The following is a 13,322-nucleotide window of genomic DNA, read 5'->3' as shown; positions in this document are numbered from 1 at the left end:
CCACTTTATGATCGATTTCCGGAACACTACTTAAATTGTTCTCACTGACAGCGAATGTATTTTCTACTGCCGTGTATACAGCTGATCTACTACTTGTGGGCGCACTCTTTTCTCTTAACACTGGCACACTCTCCCGCCGTTGATTATTCCATACGGAATTTCCATAACGACGACACCTCGGTTTTCTACTGTTATTGGGCCGCCAAAATTTCTCCACGCCCGGTCGGCCCCTCACCGGCGCGGCTAATAGTTTCCCTGTCTCGTCCCAGCAGATACTCTCCCCGGATACTGCTGAGGCGGCTGGTCACACCCTCTGGCGTTATTACTATTCTGTGAAGCCCGTATCACGTTACTGTGATACTGGTTTCCGTCATTCCTGTTATTATTTGCATTGTACCGATTGTTATTACGGTCCGAACCATTATTGTTATTGCTGCCATGGTTGCGGTATGCATTATTCCCATGGTTATCGTTGCTGTGGTTGCTGTGGTACCCGTTGTTGTTACCACGGCCTCTACCACTGTCGCGATTATTGCGCCAATTGTCCTCGTCCTCAACTCTTTCTAGGAAATCATTGATTGTCCTGTAATTGCTTCCTACGTAGCGTTTTGTATCATCTGGAAGCTTCTTGTAGAGTTCCCAGACTATTTCGGATTCCGTGCGGCGATCACGCAAATATTTCAACTTGCGGATCCAGCCCTCACAAAACTCCTTCATCGAGCCGCGCGAATTCGCATCGAAAGGCCTCGATACGACAAATTCGCGCCAGACACTTTGCTGTTTTTGCTCTGACCAGTATTCAGCCAGAAACAAATTTTTAAACTCGTCAAAAGTCAGGTTCGTAATGTCGAGGTTTAAGCCCCAACGCTTGGCATCACCAGCCAGCACATCAATAACCGCATTAATTTTTCTCTCATTAGTCCATGATCTGGGTAAAACTCTTTCACAATTCTTAATGAAATCCGTCGCGTGTATACCGCCTTTTTTCAAGGGGTCGAACCGCTCCTCTTTCGTCAACAATTCCGAACTATGTGCACAGATTGGCACATAGCTCTGTTTTTCATCAAGTTTCTTTTCTAATTCCGACACTCTCGTAATTACTTGGCAAGTGGTTGTCGCAAGCGTTTCCACTTCCCTCTTTTTCTCTTCGCAGGTATTAGCCTGCTCCCTCACTTTAGTGTCTACTTCGGACACTAAAGCCTTTAAAGTTTCCACCTTCTGTTGATCCTCTTTTTTCACTAATTGAATTTGTTCCGTCACCTTATTCTCGATGATCGGAGCAACTGCTTCTCCTACACTTTTCTCGATTCTGCTAATTTCGGAATCAAAACGAGTATTTATGCACGCAATTTCCGCCTGAACGCCTATCATTTCCTGTTTAAGATTACCGATTTCGGTATTAATTACAACAATATCTTCTTTGATTTTATCAACTTTTGTATTAACAACTCCAACATTGTTGTTAACAACATTAATAGCTTTGTTCTGATTGTCTAGCTTTCGTTCAATCTTTTCAGACTGAGCTTCTTGCTTGGCAGACAGAGCTATAATTTCTGCCGATTGACTCTTGATTTCATTAATCAAAACATTCAATAAATCAGTTAAATTCCCGGAGACTACCGGTTTTACTTCCGTAGCTGGTTCCTCTATATATGTTCCCCCGTATTCATCATCAAGGGGTACAGATTTGATTTTCGCTTCCGATTCCGAAACATTTTCTAAAGTTTGGAATTCCATTTCTGCTCTTTGTTGCGTTTCGGCGGTCGCGTCTTTCATGCTAGCCGCCTGCCCCTGAACAATGGGAACCGCCGTGCGCGTTTCCCACTGTTCGACGGATTGTTCCGTATCCAAGTCTACCAAATTTTGGTAATTGTTGCCTTCACTCATTTTAATAATTTTCAATATAAATGACAAATCTCAAATGTAATTAGGATTACTCCCACTACTTCTTCTCGCTGACGTAACGGCCTGTACGTAACCAGTACTTTGTTACGACATTTGCACCAAAGAAAATTCGTGTCCAGAACAACCTCAAATCTGAAGATTGTCCTGTCACCAGGTCGCCACGTGTAACCTCCCCCCTCACTTATCGACCTTAATGACAGTGAAAAATTAAACCGCGTGTACCTAATGGAAATTTGGGAAAAGCAATCGTCACCGAAGTTAATCTATCGGTAAAGAGGGAGGAAAGGGTTACATCTAAATGAAAGGAAATGTGCTAATGAAACTGGTGGAAATTAATTTTGAAAAGGGGTAAAGTTAATAAAGAAGGTAAATGTGCAGCCGTTACGTTAACAATTAACTAGCGGTAATTAGGTATTTGAGATTTGGGGGAAATCACGGTCGCCAGTCCTAAGGACAATTACTATAGTAACTGAAAAAGAAAGGTTATTACACATATAATTAACACTAGAAGCGTGGCAACTGAAGGTTGACACGTGTAGTGTGAAATCTGAAAGTTTGTCAGAAGTAATAAATTTCGCTACACTCTGACTTAATTTAGCAAAAGAATTAATAAAACCGGAAAATCGAAAGTTAATTTAGTGACTGAAGTTAATAGTGAGCTGTCTTTCTGAAGCACATCGAAATCCAGTAAAACACGGTTAGTCTTGGACTACCTCAACAATCATTTCAAAAGCTACTTGAATCTACGCAATTTAGAAAGAAGAGATTTAACTTTGAACTTGAATTAAATGATTCTGAACAATTAACAATAGTAAAATTTAGTACGTACCAAGCTGAGCTGCAGTCACAGGTAAGCTAAAATACGATAACAAAACTCGCACTCTTAATTTGTGCTTGTGTAATCTGAATATTGTAGCCAGCTCTGAGACTTTAACTGAACTTTGAAATTAAAGCAGCGAAATAGAATATTACTTTAATGCTGGCGTTTGAATTTCAATGACACTCGGGTTCATTTCGGAAAAGGAAGGGACCCTGCTTGGCAATGCAATTGGGACAATGAGCAACAAAGGTTCATGCTAAGTTGCTGTAATTTTGCGAGGCAAATGGTACAATTTGAAAAGCTGAGGTCTGCCATACAGTTCTGAAACTTTACGTGCTTTTAGTCTTCCTTGTTGGTTGATTGAAGGTTTGAAGCCGTCGATCGAGGAGGTGGCGGCAGTCACTCATTGTCGGCCGTCGCTGTTGCAGAAGCTGGATGTTGGCGCGCCTTCTTCTCGACACGGTCACCAGGCGAAACGGGCTCTTGATGTGCGCCAGCTAATGCTACCCGTCCGCGACACCATGTCAGAAACTATCATCGCGAGTCCAGCGCAATTACATGCTGCCAAACCCCGAAAGCGCGGCAACTCGCGGGAGCGTCACACCACCTGCTCCACTCGCTACTCCCGCCAGACCCTCCTGTTCTGCCCGCGCTCCACGCGGCAGAGTTAACACTACCAAAGATCCTACACACTTATATTCTTCACACGACCTATCGATGTAATCGTTCGATAGCAGTTTTCCCTAGGCAAGACCCAGCGTAAAAATACAAATAATCTTTACACAACAAACCAATTATACATCGACATAAATGCATAAATATATATATACAAATAGTAAAACAATTACAATATGTGAAGACACAGAAATATCATATATTCAGGTAGCAAAAATAAGGAAAACAAATTATAGTACAATAGATGGAAATAGGAGGATATGCATTTCCGGCGTTACAAGGTATACCAAATATAGTTGAAGTAGATCCAGGGGTTTACGATGAGCGGTTTACCCGAGGCTTTGCCTGCTTATGTGCATGTCTCATATATTTCACGTACACATATTTGTACACATATTTCATCTGTATCTCTATCGCATTTCACCTTGCAGTTTCATTTTCACGCAGCTCAATATCTAAAACGTCATATCACCTGTAATAAGTGTCGTACAATGATATAATTTTGCTGGTACATTCAGATGTGCATATGAATACTGTCTGTAAAATGTGTTACGAATGCAGTTAGTAGTAAAGGAGTTGTAAATTCAAATGTCATGCCCTATGCGGCAGTTTTACTGTATGAACAGCGAAGATGTAGTAAGCGGTCAACTATTTTCCTTCTATCATTTTGTGGCGTCGTCGGCAGGAAATAGTTTCTTAAAGGTTTGGAATAATCTGTATAGTTTGTTACAAGTGACTAAGTGCTCTCATCCTCAAATACTGGATGAACACAATCTGGGTATTTGTCATGGGATGGACTTCGTTTTCACCTCCACCCTTTGGTAGGTAAGTGGTTCCTATCCCTAAACCGATTCTTTCCAAAGTGATATGTAAGTCTGAAGACTTCCGTGACCGTTGTCACTGAAGTTAAAATCTTCTCGGTTTTTAGGCCGCGTCATATTTCTTCTAAACTGTCGACGTACGACCCCTCTGCTGGGATGTTCTACGGGATTCTGTGATGTGCACTGTTAGAGACAAGTGTCGCGTTCTGTTATAAAGGAGAGTTTCCCCGCGCTTTCGCTGGAGAAGTGACTGGGTAAAATTCTCGTGGCTACCTTTGGTGGGCCACCGTCGTTGGATAGTAAGTAGTACTCCCACGTTAAAGCTTAAGAAGGGAGTTATTGGCCAAATCTGTTGTGACTGCCACTGATGGGCCATCGTCATTGGTTAGAAAGCTATTTTCCCGTACTTACGTAGGAGAAGAATTGTTAGTTAAAATTCCTCATGCTGTTATTGGTGGACCGTTATTGTTGGTTAAAAGTGAAACGACGAGAGCAACAGAGAGGAAATGTTTATCAAAAATATTATGTCCATAGAGGTGGCTTACAGGACGCTTATTCACTTTCTCAACGCGGAGTGCCGCGGTGCTGGTAGCCTGTAGCCGTCCTCTCTCTATTGAAGTTACGCTCCCTTTAAAATTTCAATCTCTTCTCGGACTTTTCTTCTATAAATGTTAGGTTCGTTAGTCAGCACACATACGTTGCTGAAAGTACTGTCAAGACCAGCGGGATGCCCCCCTACCGCCAACTTCACACTTTATTTTAGCTGCGTGTGGCGTTCGTGTTCTTTAATACGTTCGGTAACAGCCCTTCTTTTTTCGGCTGTATACACTTTGCCGTAGCCACTCATCATTTCGTAGACGCTCGCGGTGTGGAGGCAATCAGATGCTTTCGTTTTTCGCCGAAAAAAGTCTTTTATTTTGTTCTGATAAAGAAAGAGGCCTGAATACCATTTTTCCTTAGAATTCTGCTTATGCGGTCAGTGGCACCAGAAACAAACGGTAACTTGAAAGAGTGAGAAGGCGGTTCCTCGTCATTACTACTTAGCATAATTAATATTTCGCTTATAAGCCTTGTCTATGGACAGGATCGTTTAAAAGAAATACAGGATGGGGCAAATAAAGGTGGCCTGGAGGACAGAGTTCCAATGTGCAAAGAAATACAGCAAAGAAAACGAAATATAGTTGATTTGGTAGAGCACTGAAGCATTTTCTGGTGAACTGCAGTCACATTTTCTGGTGTGCGGGCAAGTTTCCAAACGTTTTTTGAGTTGTTGAGAACAGATACTGTCTGACGTCATTTTCGGATTAAGCGTTGCACGGCACTCTTTGCTGACACTTTGATACCATTAAACTTCACAGCAAACAAGTGACCACACCGTTTTCACGACTTTGCTGTCACGTAACATTCCACTACGAACATCCGCTGCTCCACTTTGAGTGCCATCGTTCCCTTTGCAGTGATCCACTCGCACTGACACAGCCCGCACTACGTTCTGGACCGTTGTGGATCACGTGGCGGGCGTACACGTGGTGTGCGCGTCACGGAGTTGCGTTTGTATGCATACATCCACTTCCAATCGTATCCACTTGTCCCGGCCCGCCCTGTGTGATGCAGCCCAACAACATAGAAGACTTTAACTTCAGTAAGTGATATTTATACCAAGTTTGGTTGAAAACGGTCCAGTGGTTTAGGAGGAGATGCGGAACATACAATACGTACAACGATTTGTATAAAACGTATTGTGGGACGGCGGGTGGAATAATAGAATAAATGTTTTGTATTTATGCTGTTTGCCGTTCTCAACACTGGCTCTCTAACTGCAATATTGGCAACCAGAAAATGATTAGCAAAACGTGGAGCCTGTAATTACAATTCCTAGTGCCCACTTCATCTGAGAAATACATTTATAGCTACAGCTCATAGCTCTGAGGAATTAGGAGATTGTCTGGGATTCATAATCAAAAACCATTCTCTCTAAAATGTTCAGTATATTCTGAAAGTCACAGACCAAAAAGAATCCACACAATCCAACTACCAGAGCAGTTCAGAGTCTACTGCGCTGATGCCGCTATAACTGTTCAAATTAAATGTTTAAGTGAATGCTCGCCATAATTTGATGATAATGTTCATCAAACGCCACGCTAATAATGGTAGAATGTCTGTCCTGCGGCGGCACGTGAAAATACGACATACGCAAACTAAAGATAGATCATTAACGTCATCCCAAAATTAACACTTCACTTGAAAACGATTTCATGGTTACGCGTATCCCGAGTAACTTATTACGGCATCCGAGGCTGTTTATATGAACGATACCGACGCGACGCGTCTCCCGGCACAGGTGGTGCGCTAATCAGCGTCTGGAGAGAACTGGGGCCTTCCTCTTCTCGCGCAGCGTTCTTACATACACTCCTGGAAATGGAAAAAAGAACACATTGACACCGGTGTGTCAGACCCACCATACTTGCTCCGGACACTGCGAGAGGGCTGTACAAGCAATGATCACAAGCACGGCACAGCGGACACACCAGGAACCGCGGTGTTGGCCGTCGAATGGCGCTAGCTGCGCAGCATTTGTGCACCGCCGCCGTCAGTGTCAGCCAGTTTGCCGTGGCATACGGAGCTCCATCGCAGTCTTTAACACTGGTAGCATGCCGCGACAGCGTGGACGTGAACCGTATGTGCACTTGACAGACTTTGAGCGAGGGCGTATAGTGGGCATGCGGGAGGCCGGGTGGATGTACCGCCGAATTGCTCAACACGTGGGGCGTGAGGTCTCCACAGTACATCGATGTTGTCGCCAGTGGTCGGCGGAAGGTGCACGTGCCCGTCGACCTGGGACCGGACCGCAGCGACGCACGGATGCACGCCAAGACCGTAGGATCCTACGCAGTGCCGTAGGGGACCGCACCGCCACTTCCCAGCAAATTAAGGACACTGTTGCTCCTGGGGTATCGGCGAGGACCATTCGCAACCGTCTCCATGAAGCTGGGCTACGGTCCCGCACACCGTTAGGCCGTCTTCCGCTCACGCCCCAACATCGTGCAGCCCGCCTCCAGTGGTGTCGCGACAGGCGTGAATGGAGGGACGAATGGAGACGTGTCGTCTTCAGCGATGAGAGTCGCTTCTGCCTTGGTGCCAATGATGGTCGTATGCGTATTTGGCGCCGTGCAGGTGAGCGCCACAATCAGGACTGCATACGACCGAGGCACACAGGGCCAACACCCGGCATCATGGTGTGGGGAGCGATCTCCTACACTGGCCGTACACCACTGGTGATCGTCGAGGGGGCACTGAATAGTGCACGGTACATCCAAACCGACATCGAACCCATCGTTCTACCATTCCTAGACCGGCAAGGGAACTTGCTGTTCCAACAGGACAATGCACGTCCGCGTGTATCCCGTGCCACCCAACGTGCTCTAGAAGGTGTAAGTCAACTACCCTGGCCAGCAAGATATCCGGATCTGTCCCCCATTGAGCATGTTTGGGACTGGATGAAGCGTCGTCTCACGCGGTCTGCACGTCCAGCACGAACGCTGGTCCAACTGAGGCGCCAGGTGGAAATGGCATGGCAAGCCGTTCCACAGGACTACATCCAGCATCTCTACGATCGTCTCCATGGGAGACTAGCAGCCTGCATTGCTGCGAAAGGTGGATATACACTGTACTAGTGCCGACATTGTGCATGCTCTGTTGCCTGTGTCTATGTGCCTGTGGTTCTGTCAGTGTGATCATGTGATGTATCTGACCCCAGGAATGTGTCAATAAAGATTCCCCTTCCTGGGACAATGAATTCACGGTGTTCTTATTTCAATTTCCAGGAGTGTATAAAGCCGCGGTGCGGACGGCTAAGGGAACGCCTGATCAAATCTGATCTCCCGACTAGCCGCTGGGCTAGTAATGCACCACTTCAAGTTATCGAATAAATCATTGCTTCCTTTGCTGATGGCCGATGAAGCTTTCAATTTAATTGTGCAATCAGCATACAAGTAAGTAATCAGAATAAAAGTCTGACGTGGCTAAGTCAAATATTTTGGGCCAAAGAATTACTTTAATTCCACTACATGCAGTAGACGAGCTCTGAACTTGCTCTTTGGAGATACGCTATAGCTATAGTTTTATAGTTATTCTGTTGAAACGTCTCACATTTTTATGATTATAGGGGATCTCCCTTCTACTTAAATTTAAACATCCTAGCTTTATTTATTCGCCCACTTAATCTATCTTGCTTCCTTAATTTTTAAGACAAAAACCAGAAAATCATGAAATGAATTTCAACAAAAATTTTAATTTGTGAGATCCAGAATACTGTTTCTACTAAATTATTATGCAAAAGGAACCTAAATATAAATTTTTAAGTTTCTAGCTCTTTTCTGTTGCGCCAATGATTTGTACAGAAAAACATCCAAATTTCGAAAATGGTTAAAGTTATTGAACTGATGTCCAACACATATTGACTTTGTATTACTCCTGACATGCTAGAAACGTTTCAGGTTATTTACTTCATTTTAAAGTATTGCGCAATATTTATGACGTCAGAGCTAGTTACAGCGGACTAGGCTGGCACACAATGGAAAGACTGATGTGAATTTTATAAGGCGTGAGTGTGCTGCTTCCCTACAGTATAGCTCAAGAAACAAGGGTCGTTCACACAGCGGGCTTCTGCATCGGCAGTGGTACTCGACAGGGATTCATCGCTTTGCCAACTTTCATCACTGAGGCGCTGTATCTTCACTTACGTTAGGAGGGGCAGCGGCGACGATTTCTGGGGAACGCGCTGCTCGTCATCTGCGGCCTATGAAAAGGCGTACGAATAGGTTCTTGCGAAATCAGGAAACAACATTCTCACCTGAAGCTTTCGACGAGATGAGCCATTGAAATATTGTGGCTAGTTATTTCTATATTTAAAAAAGGCATTAGAAAAGACACCGGAAATTATAGAGGAATAAGTTTACTAAATGCAAGAAATAAAATTTATAGGAAAATTCGGAAAGGCTACAAACTATCATTGATGTAATAATCTCAGGACAACAATCAGGCTTCAGAAAGAGACGTTTGTGTAACGATCATACATATATAATAAGACAAATTACAGAAAAAACGTAGGAAATTTGGCTTAGAATTTTGAGAAAGCCTTTGATAAGGTCAAAAGACCTTGTTATGAAGTGAAAGACGAAATACAGCTAGACATTAAAATAGGACCTAATCTGTTATATATGCTGATGACTAGATACAGGAAACAGAAGATTATTTACAAAAGAGCAGTATACAGATTGACCCAAAACGAAATATGTTACAGCTTAACTATATCTGCAAATAAGATAAAGATAATGGCTCTCAAAGAAAAGAATACAATCAGGTCGAAAACAGTAATAAATGAGAAAATTTAAGAACAAGTATCCTACTCCTATTATCTAGGTCGGGTGTGATGTTAGTTTTAACAAATTCAAAGCCTTTGAGAAGGAGGGTAACGAAGTCAAGCTATCTGCGGAACAACTGGAAGAAATTTGTGAAGAAAAAACAAGAAAAGAAACAAATGATTGAATTAACTTACGGCTATATATATGGTTCCCAAATCATGGACAATAATAAAAAAAGAAAAATAACATATAGAGGCAGCAGAGATGAAGCTCATGAGGTACGTAAGAAGCTGTATAAACTGGCTAAAACAAAGAGTGAAACAATGAGATCAAATTTAAAAATCTTTTGATTTAATGAGAAGATAGGAGAGAACAGAATGAAATGGAAGGATCGTGCTAGAATGATAGAAAATAGACTGCAAAAAATTACAGTGAATTATCGGCCGACTGCAAAGAGAGAACTAGGTAGGCATCGTAACAGATGATGGATGACAGAGACCGGAAAAGGTGATTGCAAGGTTGGTTGGTTGGTTGGTTTGGGGAAGGAGACCAGACAGCGTGGTCATCGGTCTCATCGGATTAGGGAAGGATGGGGAAGGAAGTCGGCCGTGCCCTTTCAGAGGAACCATCCCGGCATTTGCCTGGACTTTTTTAGGGAAATCACGGAAAATCTAAATCAGGATGGCCGGACGCGGGATTGAACCGTCGTCCTTCCGAATGCGAGTCCAGTGTCTAATCACTGCGCCACCTCTCTCGGTGTGATTGCAAGGAAGAGATGATGACGATGATGATGACGATGATGACAATGACGATGGCGACGACTACGACGACGATTTCTGCAGAGCCGACTAGAACAGAACCAGTTAATACTCAAGGAATCTCTATGCAGCCACCCTACGACATCCTGATTAATAGCATGTTGGTCCGCATTTGAAATGCAATAAACCAACGATTCTCGTGGCATGAATTTGACGCATCCATGGACCTGATGCTGCAAGAAAGGTTATTCATCCGACCAAACTCACAACAGCAGCATGCGAACAGCCGAGCAACTTCGCCGTTTTCTCGTTCGTAGGTGTCGGGTAGTGATCGGAAACGGAGCTATTACGAGTGAAATGTTGCGGGTTGTACACTTAATAAATCAAGGCGCCGCTGTTACATCAGTGCTAACGGGCTTCCTTCGTTCCCGCTGTACTTCCGCGAGTATGACGAATCCGGGAATTGTGGCGCTACGGTCGCTTCATACTTATTGACTCGTTCTCTCTTACGGAGTGTAAGACTATTCGTGACTTACTGTTAGTACGGAAGATGAGCACACGATCTTTCCGCTGCAACGTGGAAATGAAAAAGGGAAATGACATGATTGGGATAAGATGGCCCTTAACGAAGTTGTGTTTGTGAGACTGTGGAGGGTGCAAAAATAAAATTAATTGTTGCAACATAGATAATTGTAAACGTTTTCCATTAGATAAGGAGTGATATATGGGATAAGTTTCACGCCGAAGTCCACGCTTCAGATGAAAACCATAAAGATTTCATTCAATGCAAACAAAATGGCCATATTCTTGATTATTTCACCACCTCCAATCATATGTGCTGCTTCAAACGAAAACTTGGCACAGAGCAACGTCCCTATTAGGACCCTTGCGCTATTTGTATATTCATTCGGTTATGAGCTAGCAGCGAATTGTATAGCTTTTCTTTAATTTCTGTAATTTATTTTAATAATTAATCACCATTGAGAGATTCCACTTCATCATCATGTCACGTTTTGCGGTATTGTCATTAGAGTCTCGGTAACGCATCAAAAGTGTGTATATGTAAACGTTATTGTTACACATTCCCTGAATAGGTGCTAAATATTAAGATAAATTTACAGCAGTCCTCGAAAAAGTCTGAATAAACATAACAATATTCACTGTTAACCGATCAGTTATTATATTGGTGTATAATAATCGTCATGTCCAGTGGTTGCTTCTTTCATTTAGGCAGGTCGGTCACTTGCGGAATTTCAACTTGCACTTCAGAATGGCTGTAAAGCCGAAATTACGATTGTGTGAAATAAATGAACAGTAATTTACAGTTTAATGGTGGAAATTTCTTTGAAAACGGTTTCGTACGTATCGGGAATGCCACGATTCCGCGGTTATGCTTGCTAACTCGTGTACTCGCTTTCCTTTCTGAGCGAGTCGAGTCCATTTGTACCCGACTAGAGACACAGGTTGTAACGCCGGAAATGCATATCCTCCTATTTCCATCTATTGTACTATAAATTCTTTTCCTTTCTGAGCGAGTCGAGTCAATTTGTACCCGACTAGAGACTCAGGTTGTAACGCCGGAAATGCATATCCTCCTATTTCCATCTATTGTATTATAAATTCTTTTCCTTTATTTGTTACCTGAAGAAATGTCATTTCTGTGTCTTTATATATATACAGGGTGTCCCAGCTATCTTGTCCACGGAACAATAACAGCTATTGGAAAACGATTTTCACCGGTATCAATGTAGGGCTGGGGCCCATGAATGTACATATTTGGAAACATTTTAAAACGAAAGCATATGTGTTTTTTAACACAAACTTATGTTTTTTTAAATGGACCTCCTATATTTTTTCTGCAGCAATCCATAGCACGACAAAGCACATACACAATGGCGTTGATTGCATCGCAATATTCCCATTACATCCCGAGATATTAAGACGCGAAGTTGACGCTTGAAACACCTGACATGCGCTGCTAGCTCACGTCCTGAGGCTCAGGCGTGAACCCCATACTGCCCGTAATCGCGATGTGATTGACATGCGTAACCACACTTCCATACTTATCAAGAGGTCCGAAACGAATAAAACGGTCTGCTGCCATACTGCATTAACGTCGTACATTCCAGCAGGTATTTATCCCATAGGCTAGGGGTGATGCGGTTCTATAACATATCTGTGTACCGCAACGTTAGTCACAAAGTTAACTTCGATTATCGTTAATATATATAATATTTACAAAACAAACCAATTATACATCGACACACACACACACACACACACACACACACACACACACACACATATATATATATATATATATATATATATATATATATATCGATGTATAATTGGTTTGTTTTGTAATTTTTTTTTTTTTTTTTTTTTTTTTTTTTTTTACGCTGGGTCTGGCCTAGGGAAAACTATGCTATCGAACGATTACATCGATAGGTCGTGTGGAAAACCAAATCGTTTAGGATCTTTGGTAGTGTTAACTCTGGCACGTGGAGCGCGGGCAGAGAGAGTCTGGCTGGAGTAGGGCGGTGGAGCAGGTGTGTTGTGTGACGCTCCCGGGAGTTGCCGCGCTTTCGGGGTTTGACAGCATGTAATTGCTAAGATGGTTTCTGACACGGTGTCGCGGACGGGAAGCATTAGCTGGCGCACATCAAGAGCCCGTTTCGCCTGGTGACCGTGTCGAGAAGAAGGCGCGCCAAAGTCCAGCTTCTGCAACAGCGACGGCCGACAATGAGTGACTGTCGCCACCTCCTCGACCGACGACTTCAAACCTTCAATCAACCAACAAGGAAGACTGGAAGCACGTAAAGTTTTAGAACTGTATGGCAGACCTCAGCTTTCAAATTGGTCAATTTGTGTCACCAAATTACAGCAACTTAGCATGAACATTTGTTGCTCATTGTCCCAATTGCATTACCAAGCAGGGTCACTTCCTTTTCCGGAATGAACCCGAGTGTCGTTGAAA

This window comes from Schistocerca americana, chromosome 2 (genome assembly GCF_021461395.2).
Source record: "Schistocerca americana isolate TAMUIC-IGC-003095 chromosome 2, iqSchAmer2.1, whole genome shotgun sequence".
In the NCBI taxonomy this organism is placed as follows: Eukaryota; Metazoa; Arthropoda; class Insecta; order Orthoptera; family Acrididae; genus Schistocerca; species Schistocerca americana.
This window is presented reverse-complemented; position numbering follows the sequence as displayed.